Raw genomic sequence first — 20,255 nt, forward strand, 5'->3', positions numbered from 1 at the left:
GAGAGAGAGAGAGTAGGACTGCATTCACTTAGCACTAATTTTGTGTAATTCCGTTAGCATCTCGTCTCCAAGTTGGTCATCACCCCATGATCATCACATCTCTAATTGTCAACAAACGGATGACATGAAAATAAAAAAATAAAAACTGAACATAATTGCTGACATTTGTGTCTTCCTAATCCTAACAATTATTTTTGTATTATCATGTGATCTATAATCGAATTTTTGAATTGCGTAATTAAAAAACCAAAGTTTGTTTGTATTAAAACATATCTGCCCCAAACAGATTAGCTTTAACTATCCCCCCCTCCAACAAAAAAAAAAGGAAGGCCTAGGAAGAGTTTCTCTAGTAAGTAACTAGTTCGAACATATATGGTTCGATTTAGCACCACGACCTTACGGATGCACGAAGGATTTGTTATTATTATTAAGTGAATCCCAGCCAGAAAGGTTGTAAACTTATACAACAGTAACATGAAGGGACTAAATAAAACACATCAGAATCGAGTGATTCTAGTCACCGAATAGAAGAGCTTTTTCTTTTTTCTCATTCTATTGCGCAGGCAATTAAAACTTTCCAATTCACAAAGTCAAGTACGTCGCAATTCAGGAAAATAGAACTGATACTAAATAATATACAAGATAAGGGTTAAGAACAAGAAATGGTTGAAGTTGTCAGATGTACTCTGGAACAATAAATCTTCAAAACGTCAACTCCGTGAATTCAATTACTAGTGATCACTAAGGGTGGAGCCTGACTGCCTACCAAATACAAAAAAGTTAGTTAAGACAGAACAATTCCAAATACTTCCTTTTGGGAATATATATGCCTAACATATAACAGTTTTATATGAATAATTAAGTCATAATTAACAAAGTACCTTTTTTCTTATTTATATTAAAAAAGCACGACTAGTTTCATCGTATCATCAATTTACAAAGCACAGGTTCATAAAAATTAAACAAGACAAAACATTACATATACAGTAATTGGCAATACTCTAAAAAGAATTCATATAAGAGTAGTTTCTAACTGCTGTGGACTTTATTGTGCGCTTAAGCATGGTAGCGTTTTTATTGAATTAGCTGAGATTTACATTCATATGGTCAGAACGGAGTTATTTCAGTGGATTCTAGTGGATTCTTTCGGTCTTAAGAACATCAGTTTAAGTTCTCTGGTGTGTCCCACTTTACTACATCTAGTACATGACCACCGCAAGTGATGTCTCCAACATGCTCTTCAATAAGCTGTTCTCGGGATTCTCGGTTTGTAATATTGGACACGGCTTCTCACCAAAGACAGCAAACGTCTGTGTACTTTAGCATGCCATATTTTTGGTTTCCCATGTTCTGGAGAGAAAGAGAAAGAGATTCTCATTTTTCTATTATCAATTTCTTTGTGGATGAACTGTTAACAAAAGTCTGTTAAAAGTTCTTTCATAGCCATTCTTTATAGAATGTAGACGAAAGTATCATCATGTTTCTTCGTCATCATTAATGAGAATCTGGGCTAGACTCAATATTGATATGATACCTGGTATTCGAAATCAATAACGGTGAAATTCAACGTGTAAACAGATGTTAGTATGGGTTTGGGTTTGTTTTCTATAGATTTTAATATTCAATCTCTCTGAAGATAGAGAAATTCTGATATTCAGAGAAGGAAAAAAAGATGCATTGGTTTTTACTTTGCTATGAATGCCATGAATACCGATTCATCTAGGTAGTGAAGGAACTTGTTCTTGATAACCCTTTGCATAACTTTTGAGACCATCGAGGTGAGGGCATAGGACTACAGTTTGATAGCTGACTTTCATCTCCCTTTTTAGCAACCAATTGGATAAAATTTTGTTTCCCTGCTCTTAGTATCATATGGTAGGACTCTTGTAATGCAATACAGAATGGGTATTAATTTTGAAGCACAAGATCTTAATACACGTGAATGGAAAAAACTGGCTGGAGAACTTACGAGAGTTGTCTGAAAGGTTCTTGTCCTAACAATGAAAAAACGAATTTATAATTTCAAAATTATTTTTATTTTTCAACATAATCTCCCTCAAGATTCCAGCGATGCTCCAGCGCTATTATCCCATCCCTGTAATGGTTCTCAGTAAGATCTGCAAAATATCCCTTTACAGCTGCAATCACCTCTTGATTTGAAGAAAAACGCTGACAAGCAAGGAAGAGTTTTAGTTTTGGGAATTGACAGAAGTCAGAGGGAGCCAAATCTACGGAATAGGATGGATGTGCCAACAATTCATAGTGCAGATCCCTTAATTTTCACATTGCCGAAACACGTTTGTGGGCAGCTGAATTGTCCTGATGAAAGATGATTTTTTTCTTCTGCAAACCGGGCCTTTTCTCACGAAATTTTTTCGTGTCTAGTATGGCTAAAAGATTGGAATAATATTCCCCAGTTATTGTTTTACCCTTTTCAAGATAATTAATAAACAAAATGCCTTTAGCATCCCAAAACACCGATGCCATGACCTTTCCTGCTGATGGAATCTTCTTTGGCGTTCAACAACCGGGTTCTGTCCACTTTTGACTGCTGTTTGGATTCTGGTGTGTAATGGTGAATCCAACTTATCCAAGTCTCATTCATAGTAATAAATCAATGCACAAAATCAATTTTATTCTTTAAAACGCTCCAAGCACTGTTTCAGAGATTTTCACTCGAGTGCGTTTTTTGATGTGCTGTGAGCAAACGCAGCACCCATTTTGCACAAGCTTTTTCATTTGCAATTCTTCATGCAAAATATATCCTACACATTCTTTTGAAATGCCTAAAGTTTCAGCAATTTCACGCACTTTGACTCGCCAGTTATCCACTACCATATCATGAACTTGATCAATAATTTCTGGTGTTGTTACACTCCTTGGGCATCCTTCATGTGGATCACCTTAAAGGCAGGTACGGCCACGATTAAACTCAGCAGCCCATTTCTTAATTGCCGAAAACGAAGGAGAAGAGTGCCCATAAACTTTTATGAACTTCGAATAAATTTCTTTTGGCGTTAAACCTTCTTTTACAAAGAATTTTCACAATTTTATCCATTTCAAGGGATACAGACAACAGTTTTGCTTCAGACAGCTGTATATAAAAAAAAACAGTACTTGATGGAATGATTTTCAGTTTCACATGGATGCATATGACAAATGTACCAACTTAGAAAAAAAAAACCTTGCTGATAGGGTTGCCATCTGTGGTCTAGGCCGAGAACTGTTCAGACCACCCTCGTATTATAATCAAGGCTACTGCCTATTTTTTCGATGTCTTCTTACGAAAGATCAAGGGAGACATATTGAGGATGGTTTGTGAAATAGTAGGGAGATATTGCCTTGATCGCTGAAACAAGACCAAGAGGAAAATAGTGATGCGAAGGGGCCTGCCTTATCTTTTGATTGCCATTGTTCTGTCAGAATGAGAGACTAGCAGAAATCTAACAGAGCAGAAGTTTTGCTCAACAGTGTAATGAAAAAATCAGAAAGCTCGGCTGCCATTTGAGCAGAAAACAGCTTATGCATTTGGCTCTTACAAAGTCTGATTTAGATTTGCTTTTCTTTTTTTTCCTTTTTTTTGTATGAGTTGTTGTATGGGTGAGAGGGTGAAGTTTTTATCTTAAGTCATCAATCATATACTGCATTTCTATCGTGGACTTTGTCCCATTTGTTGAAAAACCAAGGCTATCCTAGAAGAAATGATTTCAGTTATTAGATCAATTCTTGTGCTTGCTCCAAGGCAACAAATAAAACCCCGGAATGAGGCAAGGAATTCTGAAACCAACGTAGATCATATAAATAAAGGATAAAGACTAGCTCTGATAACCTTTGGCATGGGATATCAGGCCTAACAAAAAGCACCTGGTCCATCCTTATTAAGGAACGCCTTATGTAGAGGGTGTACTGTAGAAAGGGTACGGGAGCAGTGGTCATAGATAATGGTTAGTTAGAGGTTCAGTGATGACTAACAGATCGAATTTGGAAGGCAGCAAGTGGTGGGCACAATGATAATGTTGGTTTTAAGCCCGTAAATGTTGAAAAAGTGAAAGTTTTTACATGGAGTTTGGTAATTTTGTTTGATTTTTTTGGAAATATTTTATTGTTATTGTATTCGTTGTTCTTTGATATTTTTGAATTTTTTGTTATTTTTGTCAAAGGATTTTTTAAACTGTACTACCACTGTAACTTTTATGGAATATGTCATGTTTATGGATTTTGGGAATTTATAGATTAGGGGCGAAGGACTCTGACACAGGGAGTACCCCAATCCAAGTGTGGACTTGACAGCTTCCTTTGCAAGCTTCTCTGTTGGACTCCCTACAGGCACAACCCGACAGAGTAAGCAGCAACAGTATTCGCTAACAAACGGGAAAGCTTCCAAAAGTGTTACCACATGGTTTGTTCCCAAGTATTATCCAACGGTCGACCTAAGCAAACACAGCTTTACTGCTGCCTTCAAATGGACGGTATGGGGGAAGTAAAATCCTAAACTCAATAATTATATAGTAGCTTTTATTCACGATGTGTGGTAGCTTTCATAGTACAATTTTAACATTACGTGTAAGAAGAAAGGGAAGGGACAGAAACAAGAGACCCTATTCTAGTGACGAAACATGCCAATAGCCACTTCACACTTCTAGTAAGGAGAGCAGGGGGTTTTCAATGATCAAAGAAAGTCGTTTATCACGTAGGTCTAGTTGCATTCCCTCCAGCTAGTGAATGTAGTCTTTCAAGTTGGCAATACTCGTTATGGTGAAAGGAAAAATGTACTTTAGAATTTATAATAAGTTTTAACTTTTAGAGTCGAAATTTAGCAAAAATTAAAACTGAAGCACAATATTTGACGTTTTAAATTTAAGTTTCATCAAAAGAGGCTAATCGGTTTCTAGCTGACCTGCATAGGACAGGACAGACAAGACAAAGCTCTGATTGCATTTTTTTTATTTACAAGTTTTGACTATTAATCATTATTTTTTTTACCATAATGTGGCAATATTTCTAATTACATAGAGCTTAACCAACGTAATCCTTATTTCGAACTGCTATTATTTTAATGGCCAACTAGAGGTTTTTTGGAGCTTTTTAGCATGATTTTCTGAAATTCAGAAATTCAGAAAAACCAAACGTACAACTGATACTTTTTAAAAAAATAATAGTAGTTAGTAGTAGTAGGGTTCTGGATTATGAAATGGCAGAACTTGTCTGCTTTACTGTCTCTCTCTCTCTCTCTCTCTCTCTCTCTCTCTCTCTCTCTCGCTCTCTCTCTCCCTGATACATTCGAACTCATCTGTAACAAAGAACTTAGCTATCACTTATGCGAGAACAGAGAATGTGGCCCATCGATTTCCAAAAACTAGCTATGGTTAAAGGAGTTCAGTTACTTTCTTTTGGGAATAAAACTGTATTAGAGGATTTATTTTATTTATTGCTTATTTTTATTTATCCTGATATCGATAGATAAAAGATAGGCTGGAGAAATTTATTTCCCAATTTTCAGGTAGGAAATAAATTCTTTTGCACTATGAATAACCTAGCATTCATAGTGCTAATCCATTCAAAGAAAGCTTCTATGTTCAAATCAAGTCGCCCACTAGAGGAACTTTCTCCAACCCTTTCTTCCACTCGTCCCCGAGTTAGTCGATCTCTTACTCAGGCAAATGGGTTTTCCGTCCCGCAAACTCAACGTCGAATTCTATAACCCATCCTATTCTGGCAATAAATACAAGTTAGGGACCGCGAAATAGCGATACTTGTCAGCCGTCTTTTTACCGGATGACATTTATAATTAGTGACAATGTTGGGGCAACTCTCTGATTGCCTACCAGTGGAGATTCATACCTCCCCCTGTCTCGAAAAGGTAAATAAGGCTTAAACCGCCTGGCCTACTCCCAATACTGGAATAAAAGGTGTTAGCAGATTTATTAATTTCTTTTGTGTCCGAGTTAGTCTGTCTTAGACACAGGCGAGTAGGGTTTCTCTTCCAGAATCTTGATTTATAACCCAGATCAAAAGAAAATCGACACAAGAAACTCACTTATTCAGACAACAGTGTTAGGATGAGGAACGAGATGGTTCTAGCAGTTGTAAGTGACACCATACTCTACTTCCTAGGAGCCTATGAAAATCATTGATAGTCTTGGACTAGTTATCAATAATGGTTAATGGTGAAGACTGGCCCTGACATTCTTCAAATTTAGTTAAGCCTAGGCAGCTTAACATAATCCTTTTAGGGAATAAAAGACATCGAGGGATTAGTTTTTTCATAAAGCAAAACAGAAATATATTCAGATCATTAAAAGTGTTTCCCCACCAGAGTAGAGATGGTAATGATATCAAATGTTAATATTAAATAAACAAAACGAATTCTAACTCAAGAAGAACATTTCACAGTTTAGGATTATACAAAGATCTGGTAATTCAAGTTCTATATTATAAAAGGATTTGTTTGTACAGCATTATGAACAAAGTCAGTAGCATATTTTTGTGAAAATCCCAACAGTGAAAAATATGTGTAGTCATTTAGTGCAAAGTAGGATTTGAGATTGAAGAGTGCTGGCTCAAGCTATCAGTGATATTAATATCGCCATCTCCTGTTGTCTTACCCTAACACTATATATTATTGTCTCAAACAATATGATTTTACTGTGAATTGCTGGATTTATAAATCGACTAACTCGGGAAAAACCCTGTTAAAATCGACTGAGTCGGGAAGAGTTCGGAAAATGGCTTACAATAAGTTCCACTTATTGTAAGCCATTTTTTCTGATTAGTTCCAATTAGAATGAATTATAACCGTCTTTATTCAGCGACCTATATTCTGTAAATACAAACGCAACATAAGCCATGGTGTAAGATCACGATTTTGCCATAGCTGAAATGGGTTTCCAATAGGAAGGTGGTGGTGGTGCGAGAGTTCAATATTCTAATCTCAAAAGCAGGCTTTCTGAATTAAATAAGCCTGTCTTATCCTCTGTGCAGTACTTATATACCACTGGTTTTCAATTTTTTCCAGGGTAGAATTTTTTATATTTTTAAAATAAAAAAATCAGCTACCACCTTTTATTCTTTTATTCCCTTGTAAGGTATAGGCAAGCCGTTTAGCCTTGTCTAACTTTTGGAGACTGAGTGGATCTCTATTGGTAACCAATCAGAGATAGCTGGCCCAAGACTATGACTAATTTAATCATCCAGTGAAGAGAAGGCTTAGAAGTGCCTGCCATTTTGTGGTTCCTAACCCTAACACAGTCGTTTTGATGTCTGAAATAGTGTGAGTTCTACGGTCGATTTTCATGAGTTTACGGGACGAAAAACGGAAGATTACGGGTGAAAAACAAGCTTACCAGTGGCAGAGAGCGACAACTCAAGTTCCAATCAAAGAAAGATTTAGTAGTTTATGGGACTAAAAACAGGAGATTCCGGGTGAAAAACCTGCTTCGCTCTCTGGCACTGTCGCTCTCAGTGCCAGAGAGCGACAAATCAGGATCCAGGCGAAGAAAGGCTTAGTAAAAAGTACCTCTAAAGGGCGACTAGAATTGACTCTTTCTTGGGGTGGTCTAGCGCTGGGGAGTGCCAATGGCACTTACACTTAGCTATACAACCGCTTATATAATATATATATATATAACTTTATTTCAGACATTCCAAACTAGCTTTGGAATATGGAACAGAAAAGTTTGATTCATAATTACAATAATAACTTTACCCTGGTTTAAAATCCTTATCCAGGCAAAAACCGGATAAGGATTTTAAAAGCATGAAAAAAGTACCATGTTGTTCCATTAGGTCACTGGCGGTAATGCATACAAATACCACAATGTGTATAGATGGCATCAGTAGAGTGATTTTCATGAATAATATTCCACACAATCTTTGCTAGTGTAACAGGTTTAAGGCAAAAATAATATTTGGCCCTTCAAAACCTGCTTACAAAATTATAAAGCTGTGGATCAAGACTAGAGTTACAATACCAAATGGCATTGCACCAATTCACAGCCATCCTCTCATGAAAAGCCGTGTAGATTACTAGTAATTATTAAATGGACAAAAATAAATAAATAAATCAACATCAACACGTATTCATAATTATTGATGTTTTTCACTATCGTCATACCTGTTGTGTCACGTGGTTCATCCGTTGTGGTACGCAGTTTTCGAGAAATAAAAATTTTCCTCTATAATTTGTGCAACATAGTTTGTCTAAATGAAACATTATTTTTCAGTTTCCTGATTCTAATACAGCATTTCCTACGAAGGAACACTTCACAAATCCTGAAATTTTCATGGAACCTTGGTTATTTTGTAATGTATTAATTAATAATTAAATGTTAATTTAGCTGATTTTTTATTATTAATTAATAATTGATAATTAATTATCAATTATCAAATATCGACTAACAAAAGAGTTAGTCGATCTCTGGCACGGGCAAGCAGGTTTTTCCTCCCGGAAACTCGGGTTTTTCGTCCTGTAAATTCAAGAAAATCGACCGTAGAACCCACATTATTTTCAGACATTAAATATATTGTGTTAGGGTTAGAGACCACGAGATGGCGGCACATTTGAGCCGTCTCTCTTCACTGCGTACCGCTTAATTAGTGATAGCCTTGGGCCATCTGTCTCTGATTGGGTACCAGTGGAGATTGAACTGCCCACTCAGTCTCCAAAAGTTAGATAGGGCTAAATGGCCTCGCCTACTCCCGTATATAAGGGAATAAAAAGGCGTTAGCTGATTTTTTTTTTTTTTTTTTTTTTAATTAATTGTTAATTAATTAAACATCGATTGAACATAAACATCATTAAATTAATTTGTGCTGATTTTCATTGACATATTCCATTCTGATCACCAAAAATTTATAATATTATTATTATAAGTACTTACGAGTGATAATTACGAGTGATAATTATGATAATTACGAGTGATAATTAGTGATAACGACCTGTGTGCTGATAGTTTCCCCCTCCTTTTGTACATCCTGGAGATCGCTTTATAGGCTGGTGGGTGGATGACTGACTATCTGTTGCGTCCCAAACATTTTTAATAAGAGATTTCTTAATACCAAAATTAAATAAAGCCCCTTGTCTATTATTCATATTAAAATTTAAATCTGCAGGCCTATTACTTTTAAAAAATCACGGCACTACGGTTTCGAAACTTTCACCGTACAATACGAACTTGCAAAAAAGTATTCAGTATTACTAGATTTGAGAACCGGATATAGACTACCTTGATCTTCAATTTTAGTGGAAAAATTTTCTTTATACTTCCTTGCTGATTAGTCACTGACGTTTGCAACAGATGTTATTTCTTTCAGTTTTGAGAACAGAGGATATATGTCGCCCATTGTTGTAATCGGCTTGCAGGCAATTTTTATGATCGGTTATAAACAGTGGTATTCTCTTTCCCAATTATTGAAAGATTTCGATGTGTGAAAATTAACGATAATTCATGAATATTTCCATGTTTAAAAATATGCCACTTGGTCACTGACATTTGCTACATAGATGCCATTTCCTTCAGTTTTGAGAACAGAGGATATGCCGCCCATTGTTACAATCCACTTGAAGGCAATTTTTATGACTGCGGTCATTAACAGCGGTATTTTCTTTTCCAAATGTTGAAAGGTTTCGATGTGTGAAAATTAACGATAATTCATGAATACTTCCATGTTTAAAAATACACGGCTTGGTCACTAACATTTGCTACACAGATGTCATTAGGCGTTCTGGGCCTGAGCTTTTCGACATATTCACGAATATTATTCTCCTCAGAATATTTCCACTATAAAATATTTATTCATGAAAAATGCTTAGAAAACTAAAATGACAAATTCCAGGAGAACTTCTCGCGGAACACTTATTCACCTTCGGCAGAACACAGTTTGGGAAACCCTGTTCTAATACATGCCTTGACCAATAGTTTTTATCGACATGGTCATCTTCCAGATAGTTTGGCTACATGAATATATATGGAAATGATATTCCAGTCAGCGTGTGACATGGGAAAAAGTATCATACACTACTTTGAAAACAGCAGCTTCTTTTGTTTTGTTTTTAATTACTATTATAAACAGAGCCGGCGCTAGGGTCTTTGCCGCCCGCATGCAATGTCTATCTAAGCGCTCCTGTAACGATCCGGGCTTGTGTGATTCTTTTACGATAATAAAAATTTAAATTATTTAAAATTTCTTAAATAAATTTTGACAGAACAGCCACAGGTTGGTTCGCTAAATGTAACGAACCGCGGGTGTTGACTAAGCAGGATAATCGTTAAAAACCCAAATATTCAAAAAATTCTCAAAAGTTAAAGCAAATTTATAAAGCCACCTCACTTTAATCGTTGAATATAATGATAAAGGGATTATAGCCTTCTCACCGATCCGAATCGCTAACAAAATTAAAATGAATTTTAATTAAAATTTTACAAGTTACTAAATTCTTAGTAACTTGTAAAATTTTTTTAATAATTTTTATAAGTGGAACTATCTTTTAGAAAAATAAAAGAAACTCAAGATAGATGAGAAAATAAGAAAAGAATTCAGAAATAATTAGAACATTTAATATAAGTATTCAAAAAATAACATCTTTACAGAATAACAGAAAATAAATTAAATTACATAAATATACTTGCATTTTTTTTAAATTAAAATTTTAGGGTTTTTGATTGCATATTCATAAAATTAGAAATAATGGTCTTAACGTCTAATTCCGCACATATATCATTTTCAATAGCTATTAACTCCAAACTAACAAGCCTTTTTTGTGACATACTTGTTCATAAGTAGGTTTTAAATTAAAACCTACTTTTAATCAATTTCAACTTGGAAAAGGAACGTACACCGCTCGCTACACTTACACTAACAGGTAAGGTTAATAGTATTCTTAAAGCAATTGAAAAGTTAGGGAAAGATAAATTATTGGATAAAATAAAATTAAGAATATCGAAAGGGTTTTGAATATTTAAATTATCCTTCCGAAAAATATCCCGGAAAGTACATAACTCGTCATATAGTTCTATTGCATTTACGTCTTTATTGTCGCCGTCCTTCAAGAGAATCTCTAAATCGCCATTTTTTTTTTTTTTTTTTGTAAATCTTCGTTATTAATCTATACAAGAAATTGAAATTATCATAATATGTTTTTAGTTGTTCAAAACGTTCTATTAACGAACACATTGCAATTTCTAGTAGTGTATAAAACACATTCACTCTAAATTTATCTTCTGGCGATTGTGGCGTTTCGTCATGATGCTTGTAGTCAAATTGCCGTGTCTTCTTTCGTCGTCGGACTTCCGTACCAGTTTTAAATTCTTGTTCTCCGTCCACCTCTTCACTCAGTTCTTTTGCCGTTTTAGAACTTCTTTAAAATTTGTATCTGATCGATACTCTTGTAAGAATATTTTTAAGTTTTCGATAGATTCTAAAGCAAGTGTAATGTTCATATTTTTGTCTTGAAGCATTTTACTCACAGGGTTTATTCTGTTAAGTAAATCATGCCCAGTTATAAGAGAGAAAATAAATTTGTAATCCTTTATTTTAGCACATAATGTTTGTGCTTCATGCTGTTTCTTTATTAAAATCTTCATTATTTAAAATTTCAAAAAGTGCATCGTAAATTTCTCGTAACTGATATCGTAGAGGGCGGATTGCATTAATTTTACTTTCCCATCGCGTATCTGATGGCTGTTTCAATATTAATTTTTTTACGAACTTTAAAAGGATTGCCCAACGTTTGTAAGAGACTGAAAAGAAATTGTATATTTCTTGAATAATTGCAAAGAAACTAATTGTATCTGCATTCACTTTGGCTGAATCGTTAATGATTAAATTTAGAGTATGAGCAGCACATGGCACGTAAAAAGCTCGAGGATTTTTGTTTAAAAGCAAATTTTTGAGCCCATATTTTTTTCCCCTTTCATATTTGCCCCATTGTCATAGCCTTGACCTCCCATGTCTTCAATTGGAATGTTCCATTTTTCCAGTTGTTCCATTATTGTTGCTCATAAATCACGTCCCGTGGAATCTGATATATCTGCAAAACCTAAAATGTTTTCCCTGATCTTAACAATTCCACTGTCATAGGAAATAAAGCGAATAATAATGGTCATTTGTTCTGTTTTACTTACATCAGGTGTGCAGTCTAAAATTATGGAATAATATTTAGATTTTCGAATTGATAATAAAATTGTATCCCTGAATGCATTACTTAAAGTTTCCAATATTTCATTTTGACTGTCTTTACTCAAATAGTGTACTCTATTGTTTCGTTGTAGGGTCCTTTCAACATGATTTTCCATAACGGGATCAAACTTCACAAACAGTTCGACTAATTTTAAAAAATTGCCGTTATTCCTTTCATATAATTTATCAGATGATCCGCGAAAAGTTAAATTTTGGCTACCAAGGAATTTTATAATTTCAATCAAGCGTTCTAAACACTCGTCTCAATAGTTTTGTTTTTTAAATTTTTATAAACTTCCTTCCATTTTAAAAAATTTTTCATGTGAGTTAAACAAGTCTTATGTATATGCAAAGTTGTACTTCATTTCTCCAATCGTTATAGCCTTCTACAAGACTACTTGATTCGGTAGGTGCGAAAGGTTTGCAACAAAAGCAAAAAACAGAATTTAAAGTTTCGGAATAAATAAGCCATGTTCTTGGCACGAGGTCACCGTTTTCCATTTTTCAATTATAATACGTGTCGCCAAATTTATGACCATATGTATCTCTGGGATATATTATATTTTGCTTTTGAACAGCCCCATTTCAATTAAAACAACTCGTAATTTTTTATCAATATTTCCTCATTCACCTGGATCTTTTAAATTTACAGAGACTAGCAATGTGTTAGTTTCGTGGTCAACTACAACTAAATCTTCTCCTAACTATTTTTCACTTAAATCATACATCTTGTTATCTTGTTCAATAGTTGCAATAGTACTTTCATGAAAACTGGATGATGTACACGATTCTTCAACTCTGATTTCTGATGTATCGAGTTGGTTATAATCTGCATCAGAATATTTTAATATTTTAACAAATTTGTTAAGAGCCCTAGTTTGTTTCTTAACATCTGCTTCTTTCGCAGCATGACGCTTACGATTTTGTGCACCGGATAACTTTTTTTAATTTTTGATTCCATTTTTATTTTATACCCACAAAAAATTATTACACAACACGACACAGAGACGAAATAATAGTCCGCACTGCGCTACTGTCAGTAGCCTACTGAGATGCGTACCATATGACTGGTTAACTAGCAACAAATATTTTGTAAAAAATTCGTTTCTGCACATAAAAGCCGTTCACCATTTCACTTTAGATAGACTGCAGTAGACACAACATTCTTTAGGCAAGCATTTAGCGGCGTCCGCATGCACCACATGTTTTGCATGTCCGCTTCCGCCGGCCCTGATTATAAAAATATGATAAGCATTTTGTACACAGGAAAAGTGACGTAGAAGACTTGAAGAACAATCCACTCAGCAATCTACTATTGGTGATTTACAAAGAATTTAAGAAAGTGTTGGTTCACAGGCTTTGTAGAACTCTGGACTTTGAACAGTTAAAGGAAGAGGCAGGCTTCAGCACAATGAACTATATTCAAGAAATACAACTGATTATGGAATAGTGTAATGAACATTAACTCCCATTATATCTTGGTTTTATTGATCACCAGAAAGCCTGTTATTCGATATAAAAAAAACGTGGGCTTCTTCTTTGAGCGCCATCTCCTATCGGAGGTTGGCGACCACCTTGGCAAATTTTGAGCGATTCTCAGCTATTCTGAGCAGTCTCTCAGAGTTCATACCAGTCCACTGTCTGATATCTGCCAGCCAAGATTTTCTTCGTCTTCCTTGTCCTCTTCTTCCATTTATCTTCCCTTTTATAATTAATTGAAGTATCTTATATTTTTCATTACGAAGTAGGTGACCAAGATATGCAGTTTTCCTTCTTTTTATGGTATCTAAAAGGTCACGTGATTTCCCAATTTGTTCCAGTACTTCCTGATTGGACGTTTTTGCTGTCCATAGGATTTTTAACATTCGTCTGTATAACCACATCTCAAAGGCTTCAAGTCTTTTTATTGATGTTGTCTTCAAGGTCCAAGTTTCTGCACCGTACAGCAGTACAGACCATACATAGCATTTAACCATGCGTACTCTAAGCTCTAAGTTTAAACTGCGGTTACACAGTGTTGATTTCATCAAGAGAAAATTTTTTCTTGCCATTTCAATTCTAACTTTTATTTCCATTTCTGGATTGCAATCTTCATTTAACCAGCATCCGAGATATTTAAACTGTGCCACTCTTTCTATTTGTTTCCTATTTAAAGAAAGTGCTAAATTAAGGATTGGTTTCTTACTTATGACCATGAATTTAGTTTTGGTGATATTTATTTTTAATCCCATTTTTTCACTCCCTGAATTTATTAGTTCCAAAAGATTTTGAAGATCCTGAATATTGTCAGCCAGAAGAACTGTATCATCGGCATATCGGATGTTACTGATGATTTCACCATTTACACTAATCCCTTCCTTTCTTCCTTCCAAGACTTTTTGAAATATGGCTTCTGAGTAGATGTTAAAAAGAAGAGGTGACAGCACACATCATTGCCTTACTCCTCGTTTGATGTTAATGGAGTCTGTAATAATGTCATCAACTTGAACCGATGCCTTTTAGTTCCAATATAAGTTTTCAATGATCCTGATGTCTTTACCATCTAATCCAATTCTTTTTAATAGTACAATCATTTTAGCATGTTGGACTTTGTCAAATGCTTTCTCGAAGTCGATGAAGCATATGAATATTACCTTGTTTTGATCAATACATTTTTGAAATAAGATCTGAGAACAGAAAAGGGCCTCTCTTGTTCCCAAGCCGTTTCTAAAGCCGAATTGGGTATCACTGATGGTGTCTTCACATTTTCTGTATATTCTTTTTTGAATTATCGTGGGCAGTACGAAAAAAAGTGGAGGAACTGGATGTAAAGATAATCAAATCAGTATGCACCAACACAACAGCAACGATTCATTTGTGGCAATATTCCTAGTATGGAAATACAAAACTACGTTAGACACGGTGACACAATATCCCACATGATGATCCAATATCCCTAAAACTCTTCACAGCATGTTACAGAAGAAACTCTGACTTCTTCAGGCAGGAAGAAAAAGGGGAGGAAGATAAGCGAGAACTATTTAAGCCATTTATGGTTGCAGATGACAAAGTTATCTTTACTTCGACTTCTCATAAACTACAAACTTGGATGTGTGAATTCCAACTTTTATCTTTAAACCAGCTGTTTTGCTGGTTTAAAGATAAACCTAAATAAGATTCAACTTATGTTCAATAGATATGTGCACCCAGAAATAATAAAAATCGCAGATGATGAACTGGACAAGTATCTTATACACTTATTCGTTGCTCTAAGTTTAACTGTATATACATTGGACAACGAATATCAAAGGATGAAAATACAACGAAGAAAGAAACAAAAAAGTTTAATAATGCTTGACTGGAAAGCATTTGGAAAATAATGTTGAATATTCAAAAGCAAATTGCCATTATGCCTAAAAAGGACGGTTTTTAACCAATGCATTATTCTTGTATTGACATATGCTGCAAAACATGAATATTAAATGTAAACTCAAAAAATAACAACAATAAAATTTAGTATGAAAAGATATATGCTTGTTATCACAGGACTGGATCACAAAAGGAATACTTGGATAACAAAAATCAAACTAAAGTCTTTGACACTATCGAAAGAGCACCTTAAAGTAGTAGCAATGGGCTAAGCACATTACTCGAAGACAAAAGGAACAGCGGAGGAATGAAGTACTGGATTGGATTCCATGAAAAGAAAAATGACCACAACGCCTATCAAAATCACGAAGGATCTAGGGATTGATAAATAATGGTTGATTGTGATGATGATGATAATATCAGTTTGATTTATCTTCTCATCTTTGGAATGTGCATGAAACTATCATGTATATCCAATATTTTTTTAATCAAAAAAAAAGTCGGCTTGCAGAATAACTTTCTATAGCCTTTTGCCCCACATTTACCATCTGTTATCGAATACCGTATGGTAACTGCCGTACTTCATAGGGTTTTTGGAAATGGTATCTGTTGTATGAAGTGGTAGGATCTCATTCGCCCTTTTCACACCGAATTGTTAACAGAGACGAACTCCATTTCCATGGTGGGATTTGAACACATAGTCTGTTGGTTGGAGAGCAGATACTATACACTGGAAAGACTTTTAATGGGATTATATTGATCAAGTGCATATAATAAACAACTAAGTTATACCAACTAGTTTCACCAACTAAGGCTGTTGGCATCTTCAGGGTATATAACTGATGTAAGGCACTAAAAAGTAAAAAACTGTTACAAACTATAATCAACCGATTCCAATTATATTAAACAAAGAACAGAGCACGTACAATACATTCATAGAGCATGGATGATATCACTTGTTGTTATTTAGGAACGTTCTATAGTTGGCACTATAATTCAGTTCTGGAGAGTTGAGGGATCTGATAAGGGTCTTTCAGATCACGGGCAAGATTAGTCCTTGGTTCTTGTTAAGGTTTTGTATACAGCGGGCTTTTGTACGCGCTCTGTTCTTTGTTTAATATAATTGGAATCGGTTGATTATAGTTTGTAACAGTTTTTTACTTTTTAGTGCCTTACATCAGTTATGTACCCTGAAGATGCCAAAAGCCTTAGTTGGTGAAACTAGTTGGTATAACTTAGTTGTTTATTATATGCACTTGATCAATATAATCCCATTAAAAGTCTTTCCAGAGCCTTTTGGTCAAGAAAATTAAACGTTTTTTAACAGATACTATACACTCTGTTAACCAGGACAATGTATAATACCCCCACCACGAAAATATGAAAACGTACAGCGTATTAGTATCATGTGCGAGTAAAGAATTAGATACCCCGGAAATTCTTCCCTATGGATCCGAACATGAAACTTTTTCTATACACTTCATGACCGAAATTGTAAGGTCATAGTGGTAGTCTCATATCAGGTGAGGACATTCGCCTTAATAAAAACATTTGCAGACATTCTTCCATAATGGAATTTGGACTAACAGCCAGTTGAATGAAGAGCAGAGACGTGTTCACTCAGTAAGTCCTACAATGAATCAAAGGTCAGATTACATAAGTTTACTGAACCTACATAAATTAGAAAGGGTATGCTAGTTATATGAAATTCATGAAAGGATTTCTATGATATATTATGGTACACAATATGGAACCATAAAAAAATGACAAAAAGTTTAATACTATCATGCTCAAACAACGGATTCTCACATCATCGTGAAAAATGTCCATACAAAATGTGAACTCTCAAGATATCAAAAGAATTGTTCCATATGATTGTCCAATTCACATAGCACCAACGAACATCAACGTTTATTTACTTGAGTTGTCCATCATTCTTGGTGTCTAGTACAATGAAAACAGGTTGTATTGATTCACACATATAGCAGAGTTTATTGGAGATCATGACAAGGAATGAACTGAAGAGCTTTTGGAGCGGCAAAAAAAATATTAATAATAAAATAAAAAATAAATAAATAAACATTTTGAATAAGTGACTCTCCCGTTGCTTAAACAGATGCCTAAAATTTACAAAGCAAGAGAGTTGAACAGGTAACAAAAGTACACCTGCTAGATCTTCACAAGTCGTTACACTTTTAACGTTAAGTTTTGGTGATCATTAATGATAAGCATGGTGAGATTCTCACGAACTGATTTTAATATAGATAAGTATGGACTTCGGAAGAAACATCAACAAAGTATTCTGTTTTCATCATAAAATATTCATTTCACTCAATAGCTTATCTGTGCACTATATGCTGTCTTTTATTGTCAGCTATTAAAAATTAAAAATGTTGCATTAAATTTTAACTAAAAACTTGTCGGTTGTTGCGAAAGAAGGCCAGCAATATGCAAGCCTCAAATTTGGAGAGCCATAACAAAAAGTACTGCACATTATCGTTATCATAAATTTCTTTCTATTATTAAAGCAGACAACAACAACAAAAAAAATCGAGATTACAAATACATAAGTAATCTATATTAGATATATATGAGAAATGTTTGTGTGCTTCCTTGCGCTTAAATGTTTCTAAACCGAAAACTAATTTAACGCGCGTCCTTTCCTGAATTCAAAATTAAGAATACCAGTAAACCATCCCATTTTCAGAAAAGATTGTTTTCGGATTAAATATTTTTCATTATACAGAGTTCAAGAATGATAATATCTGACATACTCTCGTATTTGTTGCCTTATGATAACTTTCAGGATATCAGGTCTGCAGTACATACGTTTAGAGATTCGATTCTGATCATCGACTTTTTTCAGGTCCTTTTCATCTGACTGCAGAGTTAGTGAGTTAGTTAATCTTTAAAGTTAGTGAGTTAGTTAATCTTTAAAGTTAGTGAGTTAGTTAATCTTTGGAGTTAGTGGCCTCGTTTTCCTTAGAGTAGAAATCCTCTGGGGGCGGGGGGGGGTTACCTCAGCAAAATCGACTCCAGAACGCTCACGAGTACATGACTGCATTCAACCACCACGAGGGGTGGTGAAAGGTGGAGTTCATCTTTCAACCGATTATCAAAAACAGAGAGATAAAAAACTTGAAAACAGTTTAAGGCACAATCGATGTGTTTTCGCAAGTTGCTTTTCTCGAAAATTCAATGCGAAAAACGGAAAATTTTCACTTACTAAATTCTATGGAATCCTCGATTACGAGTTATCGAGGATTCCATAAAACTACAGCTACAGAGACCACACTTCCTTCACTGTATTTTGTAGGCTACGTCAGTAGCGAGGCTGTCATCGAAAGGTCTCAGCCATTAGCAAACATAATGGAGTGATATTTTCCAAATATAAATGAAAGATCTCTGAAGGAGTTAATAACGTTTGTCTTCTTCATCTATATGTCTATATTTGGAGGCAAAGAAATACCAACACGCGGATATTTATTCACAAAGTGTAATGTAATCCTCATCTTTGCGCGAATATACGATATACGATAATTTTAAACCATGAGGGATAAATAATTACAAAAAAAGTTTGTAATTATTCCATCCCCATTTCTTTTTACATATTAAGACGTATAGCCTATCTTCATCTTCAACTCGTCCATCCTTTAGGCCTGGTAGAGGCTCCCTAATAGATGTCACAGCGAATTAATGCAGCTGGCATGCCACTCCTCTGCTGCATATGAGACTGGTTAACTCACCATTTGACTGACAAGATTCTTCATAAAGGGTCCTCACGTCCTAGAAGTAAGCGAACTCTGGGTCTTTCCAAACAAAGGGCAAATATATACCAACTGAGCTAGAGATTCAATGGCTTATTACAACCTATATTTTGCTTCTTATGAACATTTTTGTAATGATTGAGTAATTCATTCTCTCTCTCTCTCTCTCTCTCTCTCTCTCTCTCTCCCTCCAGAGACAGTGTTTGTTAATGTGTACGCTCTTTGATCAGTTTCATTGCATTGCTAAAAAAGGATGCTTAACATAGGATGTGAAATAAATGTGAAAGTGATGAACTTGTGTTTAGTTGAAAATTAAAATAAATCATCTAATGACTTTTATTTCACTTTAGGAAATAAATGAGTTAGAACGATTACAAAGTAACTTCGCTATCTATCCGTTAACGATTTTATTACAGTCTTGGGAGTAGACGAAGTTATTTTAGCCCTATCTAACTGTTTGCAGACTGAGGGGGGAAGTTGTTTCCACTTTTGGCAATCAGTGACAGCAGCCCAAGACTATCACTAATTACAAACGGCATCCAGAAAAGAGATATATGACAAGTACCACCATCTCGTAATCCCTAAACCTAACAATATATTTATTGTCTAAAATAGGATGGGCTCTACAGTCTAACGTTGAGTTTACGGAATGAAACAAAACCTGAGTATCCAGGAGAAAAATCCCGTGCCTATGCCAGAGATCGACTAACTCAGGTACTAGTCGAAAAAAAGATTAGAAAAATTTCCCCAAGCCAGCAATTAGAATCGAATTTTGGTCATTCATCGGGCGGCCTAGTGCTGTGGAGTAAAAACGCCACTTCCACTCAGTCACCCAGACTATAAGCCTAATTACATATGGGGAAATCAGTAAGTAGGAGGTCTCTAGTACCAGTCCTCACTGTAGTTTTAATGGATGATGATTTTGAAGCTTTCAGGGAGAAAGACAGAGTGAGTGTGCAGTAA

General features: G+C 35.0%; 1 protein-coding gene across 4 annotated transcripts in view; it reads right to left on the reverse strand.

Annotated features, from left to right (window-relative positions):
• The window catches only part of LOC150100419 (eukaryotic translation initiation factor 4 gamma 3-like), a 405,123-nt gene that overhangs the window by 340,961 nt on the left and 43,907 nt on the right, over positions 1-20,255 (reverse strand). The window lies entirely within an intron of this gene.

The sequence above is a fragment of the Typopeltis vanoorti genome, chromosome 13 (genome assembly GCF_054136105.1).
Source record: "Typopeltis vanoorti isolate ZY-2024b chromosome 13, IOZ_Tvanoo_1.0, whole genome shotgun sequence".
NCBI classification, from domain to species: domain Eukaryota; kingdom Metazoa; phylum Arthropoda; class Arachnida; order Uropygi; family Thelyphonidae; genus Typopeltis; species Typopeltis vanoorti.